At 38.7% G+C, this 11653-nt stretch overlaps 1 non-coding gene across 1 annotated transcript; it reads left to right on the plus strand.

Moving 5' to 3' along the window:
* Positions 1-1856: 1856 nt before the first annotated feature.
* Positions 1857-1931, plus strand: Trnak-cuu (transfer RNA lysine (anticodon CUU)). Its single transcript has one exon. It is a non-coding gene; the product is annotated as a tRNA-Lys (tRNA).
* Positions 1932-11653: the final 9722 nt, after the last annotated feature.

Consider the following 11653-nt stretch of genomic DNA (forward strand, 5'->3'; position numbering starts at 1 on the left):
AATATAAAAATTATTTACATTTGTGTCAATATATAAGAATCCATATCAGTGTAAATTATCTAAGGCTGATAGTTTGCTAAATTAATCTACTTTAATATCCTAAACCTATCTATTCCATTTCTTCTCTTTTCCAAACATGAATTCTGAGTCTAATTTTTATTGTTCCTCCCTCAATCCTATAATAACTTACCCATAAACCCTAAGAAAATAAAAACTTTTGGGAGAGGGGATATCATTTTCTTAAAACTGCTTCCTGCTCTTTAAGGGGTGATGATAACTCTGTGGGATCCTGTAAGAAAGCTAAATGGTTAAGTATCAATATGACTAGCTGTAATGTTTGTAGCTAGTCTCAGAATAATGAGTAAAGTTTTCTGAGGTTCTGGCTAGAAGTATAATATGATGGACCCTCTCATCTTGGAACTGTCCTGAAGAGTTTGCAGTCCAAAGCTGATCATTGAGTAATGTTCTTAGGCATCATTCCAGACCAGGTAAAATCATTATTGTGGGGCCCCATCTTCCTTCTGGAAACTTTAGAGGTTACTATTAGAAACACTTATTTTTCACTGTGGAAAACATGAACACTATTAATATTAAAATGGAAAGTTTGGATTGAGGATGATTCAAGGAAAGATATCCAGAAATCAAGGATAAGCATAGAAAGAAATAGAATTTTGACCACAATGATCCCTAGATTATTGGTTTTCTTCTGTCCTACACCAGTTGGCTTTTCTGACATGAGACAGAATCTCCTGGTTTTCCTTTTAGCAACATGCTTGGGTTTAGAGGAGAGAGCCACATTCCAGCTCCAAAGCCAGCTTGATTTATAATTAAATCAGGACCATAACTATTCTAGAGTTAAAGAGATGTTGATGTTATGCAGTGAGATACTACCCTGTAGAATATATTGGTACCAATAGGTCCTTCCCTTCTACTGTAGATATCTAGGTGTCTAAGGCCTTAATTTTCAGGAGATGTGTATTTCTATTAACCTGTAAAGAAAAAAAGCAGAACCCTGCCCTAACCCTTATTTGCTGAGTTTTTCTTACAACTTGTAGAATTGTCACATGGGTTGATGAGCTGTTACTTCACATTAAAGAATTTCTCCTGTTTGAATCAAATTTTTATTAATTTTGTTGGTACCCATAGCCTTTCTTCTCCTGAAGAAACAAAAGCAAAACCCCTTCCCTAACATAGGACATATCCTGGTTTCCATCCCAAGGTCTACAAATCTTTGAAGTAAACTGGTTGGTTTAGCTCAGGAGTTTTTTCTGTTGTCAAATGTCTCTCCGCAGTTGTTTTTCCTTTCTCATTAGCATTGAGAAAATTCAAGGTTAATAAAGCATTATGTAATCTAGTTCTGGGGGTCATTGTTACCTTTTCCTGTTTATTTAGCATATACTTTAAAGTTTGATTAGAACTTGCTATGACTACTTGCTTAGCTTGTGGGATTGTGTGGTATACCTGTAATATGCTTTATGCTGTAATAAGCAAAGAACTGTTTCATCTTATTTGAAACATATGCTAGAGCATTGTCAGTCTTAATTTGTACATGTATTCTCATGGTGATCATAACTTCAAATAGGTGTGTAATTATAGAATCAGCCTTTTTCAGAACTCATAGGAGTTGCCCATTGAAATCCTGAACAGGTGTCAATGGTATGGTGTACATATTTTAATCTTCGAAATTCTGTGAAATCAAACACATCCATCTGCTGTAGTGGGTAGCCATTCCAGCTTTGGTCTGGAAGTTCCAACCCCCATTGAGGCTTTGGTAACTATCACACCCACAAGGTGGGGCCAAGGGAGGGCCCTGAAGACCTGAGATTGGGACGTGCCACGTGCTCTTGCTGCTGGGAGCCTGGCTAGCTCAGCCTCGGTAGAGCATGAGACTCTTAATCTCAGGGTTGTGGGTTTGAACCCCACGTTGGGCACCAGGTATTGGTGAAGTTATTAAGGCCACATGAGTGCCAGGTATTGGTGAAATTATTAAGGCCACTCCATGTAGTTAAAAGAAGATTTATTTAATGGCATAACTCACAAACGAAGGGATAGGTAGGTTGAGGGTTCTGGGAAAGATGCAGCAGTAGTCCAGTGATGTTCTCTGGAGAACTCTCCTCCGTCCACCTCTAGTGTCCTAGCTCCCAGGAGCAAGAGAGTGCAGAAAGAGAGTGCAGCACATCCTGATCTCAGGTCTTCAGGGCCCTCCCTTGGCCCCACCTTGTGGGCGTGATAGTTACCAAAGCCTCAATGGGGGTTGGAACTTCCAGACCAAAGCTGGAATGGCTACCCACTACAATCTGCCAAATTTTATTTCTTTGTGTGCTTTTAGGATTGCTTCCTGATGGTAATGCAGTTTGGTTTTAGAAGAAGTAAGTAGGACTATTTTTTTTTTTTATGATTTCCTTGGCTTCTTGCCAAGTGATGGAAAAGTTCCTTTTCAAACCTTTGCTATTTACATGGTGTTTCTTATGAAATTCTGATTACCTATTACCTATTCATTATAGACCAATCTCATCATTACTTTGTGCTAGAGGACATGACTGACCTGTATGGGATCTGATGTGTGTTATATATATATATGATGTCTCTTATTTCTGATGATTTCCTGTAATTGCATAAATAGTGAAGTTAATTCTGTGTTATCAGGAATAAATTCAGCAGTTTCAATATGTAAAACAACTCTCTCTGCATATTGAGAGTCACTGACTATATTGAGAGGTTCCGTGAAGTCCATCAGTACCATAAGAATGGCACACAGTTCTGACTTTTGTACAGAATTGAAAGGAGTTTGGACCACTTTACTTAAATCTCATGATTTATATTATGCTTTTTCTCATTTATTCACATCTTATAGAATATAGGGACTCCAGAGATTGGTTTTTGCCATACAATGTGAGGAAGGACCCATTCAGTTCTTTTTATAAATTCTATTCTCTTGCTTTTGGGATAACAGTTGTTAATCTCTCCCCCAAAATTACTGCAGGCTCTTTGCCAGTGTTCATTATCTTTCTGTATAGAGGAAATTTTCACATTGATTAAAGGTACTACAACTTCTGCTGGGTCCATTCCTGTCAATTGACAAAGACTTAATTTTTTTTTTAGAATCAAATCAGAGATCTTTTCCACATATGTCTTTAATTTCTTACTCAATTTACATGGTAGAAATATCCATTACATTATAATATCCTCCCTCTGCATCAAAATCCCTGTGGGAGGGTGTCTGGAGGGGAGTATGACCAGAATACATTTAAGTTCTAGATTCACATGATCCACATGTGCCTCTTGTATTTTCTACTACAGTCAATTCCTTCTCGGCTTCAGTTGATAATTCTCTTGGACTATTTAAGTCCTTGTCCCCTTTTACGGTACTGGCTAAATTTACTAGTCCATTTTTAGGTATTCCAATGATAGTCTGTAAGTTTGAAATGCTTCCTAAGAACTTTTGAAAATCATTAAGAGTCCACAATTGATCTTTCCTGAATTGTACTTTTTGGGGTCTAACTTTTTGTAGATCTATCTTATATCATAAGTAATTAACAGAGTCCCATGTTTTTTAAACAATAGATAGTTATACAAACAAGTTTTTGTGTCTGTCTCCTCTCTCTCTTTAAATGTCCTGTCTGTTTGCTATAACATGCAAGTCAAAGATGGAGAAGCCAGTTTCATCTTGCTTGGACATTTAAAGAAAGAGAGAGAGTAGACAGACACAAGAATTTGTTTATATAACTACTGCTTAAAAAACATGTTTTAAACATCAACCACATGGCTCTCTTCCATCTTGACTGGTGACCTTATCATGATGTAGGCAGCCACATGGCTGGCAGCCATCTTTTACTAAGGTTAAAGAGTACAGTTAGTCCTAATGACCTCTCTGTTCATTTTATCTCCTTCTAGACTAAGAAAGCAACAAGCCTCAAATATTTTAAATTAGTATGATCTGGGTTAAAATATATTCTATATGGTGAGGTTATAAAGGTCTATTCAGATTAACAAACCTAACTTAGAGATTTATATCTAAGTACTTATATTTATATCTTTGTCAAGTGTTCAATACCAAGCTTCCAGAGAATTTAAATAAATGGTGACATATATTTGATAAATAAGGTATTTGATAAGCAAGATATATATTCTATAATGGACTTTCTTGTCCCCTGAGAGAGTCCTTTCCCAGAGTTGGGCATATGGGCAGAGGCCTCCATGGCTTATCAAGGGCAATGCTGGCTTCTGTGCTCACGCAGTCCCTGCTCACAAGCCCCTTTTCTCCTGTTCCCACTTGGCCCTGGTGATCTTTCCCTGTAGCTAGAGTTTTCCTGCCTGGCCCACAGTCAGGGCAAATCTCTCTCACCCGCCAGTCCCACAGCCACTCAGACCCGATCAAGTAAACACAGAGACTTATATAGGTTACAAACTGTATGGTCATGGCAGGCTTCTTGCTAACTGTTCTTATATCTTAAATTAATCTATTTTTATAAATCTATACCTTGCCAAGTAGCTCGTGGCTTACCGGCATCTTCACATGCTGTTTGTCATCGTGGCGGCTGGCAGTGTCTCTCTGACTCAGCCTTCCACTTCCCAGCTTTATTCTCCTCCTTGTCCCACCTATACTTCCTGCCTAGCCAATGGCCAATCAGTGTTTTATTTATTGACTAATCAGCAACACATTTGCCATACAGAACATCCCACAGCATTTCCCCTGTCACTTTTCCTTGCCTTCTCAGGAGACAGCCTTACCAGTTTGGTAGAGTTTTTTTGTTTGTTCTGTTTTTACCCATGGAATGGCTGTTTTGGTTTCTTTACGGAGCCTGTTATCTATGATTAGAAAGTTTTATTATAGGGACAAGCTTTACTTAGTCCCATATATCTATATATGTTTTCAAGGTCAAGCTTAAAACAAGTAACTAGAAACAATTTTATCTGTTTAGATATACCTAATCGACAGTCCTCAAATGCTCAGAGATCTGCAGAATTTGGCATTTAAAATGTTTAATTAAAGTTTTTCATGATAGAGAGACATGCCAGATCCTAGTAGCACCCTTATTTCCTCCAAAGAAGATGGATGGGCACAGAAGAACCTTCACTCAGAACTTGCTTCAAAATTTGCAATGTGAGCCACTGAGAAAAAAAAAAACTGCTTTTCACCTCAGCTGCTACCAAGACCTTCTCCAGACTGTGGACAACATGAGACTGGGGAATCAATTGGCTCACTTTTGCCTGGATAAGGTAGGCTGGTCCTCCCCACAAGTTCCTACTCCTCAGCTGTCAGATCATCTGAGGCCTGGTAGGCCTAAGCCTGGGAACCAAAGACTGATGTTGTTGCCCTGAGACCTCTGCCCTAAACTACCATGGAGGACCCTGGGGTGGCTATCTAGGTAGCCAACAAGTAAGCCTCTGTCATTTTTAATCACTAACTCAGGTAAAATTTATCCTTCTCAGAACTCTGATGCTATTTAATGACCAGGCTTTGCCAGTTTGACAGCAGCAACCAAGGCTTCAGCTCTAAGTCTAGATGCAGTTTGCCTTGCTTCCAGACTCAAAAATGAGATAAACTCACTTTGCAGTGACCGCTTTCAGTGGTCACCACCTGTGTCTCCTGATGAATTAAATAAAAAGAAGGTGGTGATAAGCAAAAAGTGACTGAGATGTATAAAAGAATAAAACATGTCCCAGATTTCTCTCTCTCTCTCTCTCACTATGCTACTGTTACATTAAGATTCTGACAGTTCATAGTCCTAATATTAATCAATAGAATTCTGAAAAGCTATTAATCTACCTCTGACAGAGTAGTAAACACTGTACTCTGCCACTATATTATCATAGCCACAAGCTCAGGATTTAAAATTCCCTTTGGTTGTTTTCTAACTATAGACTTAAAAGATGTTTCTAAAGGGGATCTTAGCACATGCATACAAAGGCTTGCACAACCACACAGTGCACGTACATAGGTTATGTAATGATGTATGGTCATAAGACCCTGGGCTCACAGCGGATGCACAGCCATTGGACCCTGGGTACTGGCTAGACATTTTCCTGAGATGCTAACATTCCTCCTTTTTGTATTTTTTTTTTAATAAAAAGTGAGGAGTTATGGGTGGAGCTAAGTCACTGGGTTCTCAAAACTGCTTCCTGCTGACTTGGTGGGCATCGGTCATCTTTGGGGGACTTGAGAAAACTAGGGTGCTGTATACATCCTGGAGTAGCAGGTTGTTTCACTGCTGTCCAGGCTCTGTGGAACCATGTGGGGTTGCTTGGGCCTGGTGAGATAGCCTGAAACAACCAACTATCCCAGGACATGGACGGCACCCAAGTTTTCTCAAGATCTCCAAAGATGACTACCAACACCCCTCAAGTCAATAGGAAGCAGTCTCGAGAACTTAGTGTCCTCATTCTGCCCCATCTGCCACCCCTAACTCCTCATCTTTTTTATAATAAACAAAAGGGAGGAATGCTAGCGTTTAGACATTACCTAGCCCACCCCTTGGAGGACCTGACAGGATGCACTTGCTAACATTTAGGCAAATACTAGACAGCCCAGGTCCTAAGACCATAGTCTGAACACACATGCGCTGAGCGGATGCCTAGTCTCTAAATGCATGCGCTAAATCCCCTTATTAAAGGAAAACCCCTCCCCATCTCTCTCCCTCTTTCCACAAGGCTGCATCTGTACCTCCTCTCTTGCCCCTTCCCCGTCTCTTCTTCTTTTCCTTTCTCTTCCTCTTTTATTCCTCCTCTCCTCAGCCCTTATCTCCAGAGGTGCACTCTGCGTCCCTTTCCCCCGTCTCCCAATAAATTCTCCAGTTGAGTTCTGTTGCGTGGCATGGCTTTCTAGGGCCCCTTGGCTCGAACCTACCAAGGTTGCCTTCTGCTGTTTTTATAACATTAATGACTCAACATTCATTGAAAGATAAAGACTAAAGCAGGCTGCTTATTTTAAAGCAGAAGACTGCCCCTTGCAATGACTTAACCTTAATCCTCTTACTTTCCTCATTTGTGACATGAATGAAATAAGAATACTTAGGGTTTTTTTGTTGTTGTTGTTGTTGTTGTTTTGTTACAACCACTCAGTACCCAAAATAAAATCTGATGCGTTTTTGAAGAAATTAAGTATATAGACAGATGGGGCAACTCTAGATTCTATAGATTTATGGGGAAACTGATATCTGTTAAGACACCAAAGCTTTATTATTTTATCATGGCAATCTTAGAAAACAAATATGTCACATCTAAAATATCACATACACATGCTTCTACCCACACCTCTCTGTGCCTTTACTAGAATTGCCATATCCTCCATGTCTGGTTTTAAAATACATTTACAATTACAAACAGCAATATCTTCTTTGCTCTGGTTCTTCTTCCCCAGCAACTATCAATTTCAATTATTAAAGTTATCTTCTTTTAGATTTTCTTATTATTTCTAAAGCACATGTATATACCCTTATTCTATGACATTATCTCTTTTGAAAATTCAGAGTATTCCAGTGCTGCCCTAGAAAATGAGGGTCTACTTGGCTTTCATCTCCTGTTTAGAGAATACAGATTTCATAATGTTGTTGAATATACCGTGTTAACATAACTCTGGCTATGTTGTGGCAGACTAGCACATGAAGCATTAGTCCCAAGATACCACCTTCCCATGAGAATCAACAGCCTTCGAAGCCTGGTAAGATTATTTCCATAATCACATCTCCAGAGGTTGCTAGCTACCTGCGTGCTGAAATTCCTCCTCTATGCTGTCATTTGCTCTCAGTTTGTACTGGCTCCCAGCCTATAATGTTTGTCACATATCTGCATATTTTAGGAAAAAGGGTTAAAGTTAAAACAGAGGGGAATGAATAATAATAATAGAAAGTCTTGCTGAATTACATTGGTATAAATGGAGAATGTAGTTTTATGTTGCTAAATCAGAGAATGAGATGATAAATGCAGGTTAGATTCACTAACTGCAAAAGGGGTGCAGCCAGTGGGCTAAGTAGCCACACTCCAGATTCTTCAACTTAAAGTGTGCTGCTTAATTGATTTATAGATTATTTTAACTTACTATTGATAGACAATCATTGAAGCTTTGCTGTGTGTTGACTTTCAAAGTCCTCTATAAACACAGAGGTGTGGCTGGTGGGATGATTTCTTTTCCACTCATTGGTGCATCCTTCTAAAAGAGATCAAGGGGCTGGAGAGGTATCACAGAGGTTAATAACACACACTGCTTCCCTAAAGGATCTCAGTTCAGTACAGCACTCATGCAAGGTGGCTTACCACCACATGTAACTCTAGCTCCAGGGGATCAGATCGAACTCCATCTTCTGACCTCTATGGGCTTCTGCACTCATGTGCACACACACAAAAAAGCTTGCTCTCTCTCTCTCTCTCTCTCTCTCTCTCTCTCTCTCTCTCTCTCTCTCTCTCTCACACACACACACACACACACACACACACACACAAATTAATTAATTAATTAATTAAATTTAAAAATCAATGTACCAGATGAGTTGTTGTACAACATAGAGAAAAAATTCCCAAGTATCAGGTGGGCAGATGTATTGTTGCAGATAAGGATACTTGCACACACACAATTGTGTCTGGTGAGAATATTCATAAAAACTCTCCATGTCCTAGATTTCAGAAATATGTTGGTAAGTATAGATACTGAATATGTGGAGTGTGTTGTAAAGACTGATTTCTACAGGTCACACTAGAAAGTGGCAGAGTCTGATAATGAAATGAGTATTCTCAATAGCCATTCAAATTCAGAAGAAGATGTATTTACTCCACTTGGTACCAGGATATTCTGAACTAGATAAATCTTCAGTGGTTACTTATTGATCAGAGTGTCTGTAGCAATAAATTTTATGGCTACCTAGAATGTCCCCACACAATTTGTGGATTTAGAGGTATTTTATGTGTGCCATGGGGAGATCAGATTTAAGTCATCACAATACCTGTAGTCAGATAGTCAATTGCAAACAGATCAAAAAAACGCACATGTGGGAAACAGAAGTGACTTTATCATGAATATATATATATATATATATATATATGTATGTATGTATGTATTCCCTTCTTAGCCTTTCCTTAGTGCTGTTTTCTGATGTTACTGTTCAGTAGATGAAGAAAATGCCTACAATGGTGATTCTGCCACCTCTTGAATACCCACAAGGTCACAGGGACAAGTGCGGTCTGACTGTGTAGATGCCTGCCATAAATGGATGGAATCAAAAATTTCCAGAACTCTATCAGTTCCTTGTGTAGTGGAGGGATCTTAGGACAGAGAGTCCTTTAGAGATCTTGAAATGTTCTTTCTGTCCACAACAATAACCTAAAATAATAACATTTGCTTTTGACAACCACAGAATATAAAAGTGGCTTCAGTGTTTTGAGAAATGACAAGAGGTTAATCCTGTCACATACACCCACTTAATTTACCTACTAAGACTGTGAGGGAGGCAGATTTACCTTGGAGAATGAGATTTTGATGTTGGGAGCATAAAGAAAAGGTCAGTGCAGTAAGTACTACAGGTTTCACATGGTTTTGGAGGATTGGTGTCCAAAATGAGGATACTGACTGCTGACATGGCCAAGTTCCAATGAGGGCTCTCTTCTGGCCTTCAGACCAACACTGTTCTCTGTATTCCTCATGTGGTGGCAAGATGGCTCTTTGAGTCTCTTTAAAGGTGCTAATCCCATTGACAACGGCTTACACCAATACCCTAAATTAACTTCTGGATGCCGGTCTGTAAATGTAATTATATTGGGAATAGCATTTGTACATTTGACATTTTTTTTTCCGAGGTGATAGAAACATTCAATGTTCAGCATGTCCTTTTTCTTATTGTACTTTTGCTAAATAAAACCAGAAAATGCATCTTTGTCTGTTACATTTTGCTACCACCATAAAGGAAAGAGCACCGGAAGCAACTGTCAGTTAACAAAGCTTGCTTTGAGTTTCTATGCTCTTGTTTTACTCCCTTGCTGAATTCATTTCCTTGGTCTTTGTCACTGTTCCATCCTGTAGACATGATCATTCTAGAAGGTAAGATCCTAGTGGGATAAACAAATTATGACTCACCAATCAAGATCAACATGTTTATGATTTTGACTTTGTATCGAAAATGGTGTGTCAAGGGTTCTAAGCAAGCCCCTCACACACACATACACACACACACACACACACACACACACGTGGTATGTGGGGGTGTTATCTGACACAAATTCAATTCAACCTACAAAATGCAGAGTACTCATGATAAGGAGCTGTAGAAAGAAAATCTGCCAAGCCCCTGTTTGCTGAATTCCAACTTCAGAGAATCTAGCAAGCAAGTAACGTTTGGGAAATGCTGCTACAACTCTTTGCCATAAATATTGATAAAACATTCAGAAACAAATGGGTCTGGCATCTTTTTAAAATTTCACTCTTTGTGATATTTGAGGATATTTGAAAAACATCACCTCTAAAGTGAAACACATTCACAAGAACTAAGAGCAATGCCAAATGATGTATTGGGTTCTTGAGGGTTTGGGAGAAAACATAACTCTAATTTACTGGCTTTGAACAGCCAAAGTAAGAGAAAGCTTTTAATGTATACAATTTACTTTCAACAGCTCAGCACTTGGCCCTCATGAAACAGAAAGTCCGAAGTTATTTAAAGTCTGAAAAGACTGGAATCTGGTGTGAAAACTCCTCACAAGGGCAGTGGTGAATGAACTACTGAAGGTCACTTTCCTGCTCTTGTGGTATTAGAAGAATACAGGCATGCGTGCTCTCTTGCACACTGTGTTTAGCTGTTTTCTTGATGCAATGACAAAGACAGCAATGTGTCTGGGAACATCATTGCCCTTATAGCTGACATGCTGCTAACCCACACAAGTGGATCACATTTCAAGAAATGCATTTGCCAGTTACTACTCTGCTTTAAGTAACAGGTTTCAGCTTATTTCTGCTTCATAATAGAAACCAATGATAGAGTAACACATGAGCAAGTAACCATTTGAAGCCTAATCACTTTGAGCTAGTGTTACGATGAGCCCAGATATACAGAAGTGACTTTAGAGAGTTAAAACCAAGACAAAAGCATTTTATAATTACATAATATTTGTCACAATGGTATATTTTATGCTCTGAAAAGGCTACCAATGCTATTGGTAAACTAAGTATTTATTAGATACCTACCATTTGCAGGTTACTGAATAGCCATATTGTTGATACTTTGCAAAAGGAGGGATAGAATTCACAGGAACTGTATTTTATGAGTTAAACAATAAACAACAAAATTAATTTGCCAAAAAGTGCCTCTATAAGCTTTACATAGCTTTGAATGTGTTTGAATGAACACATTAGAGTGACTTGTCAGGGGAAGGTATCAATATATTTGTACCAAATTTATCCCCATACCTACAAACCTGAGTTCTACTTTCTTAGCATTTGGACATAAAAAATACAATTGCTTTCATCAAAAGTTAAATGCTAAGGTTATATGGGTTTTTGTTTGTTTGTTTTATCTGACTTGTAGGTTAATAAGTTATTTTGAACAGTTTAATAAATACAGACAGAAGAGTCCTTGGGTCAGAAGAAAAGAATTCAATTATTTTTAGCACATCAAAAAGCACAAATGTAATGGTTGTGACATTCCACCAATTCGAGTCCCTGTTATCCCGAGTA

Source organism: Peromyscus eremicus, chromosome 19, assembly GCF_949786415.1.
Source record: "Peromyscus eremicus chromosome 19, PerEre_H2_v1, whole genome shotgun sequence".
In the NCBI taxonomy this organism is placed as follows: Eukaryota; Metazoa; Chordata; class Mammalia; order Rodentia; family Cricetidae; genus Peromyscus; species Peromyscus eremicus.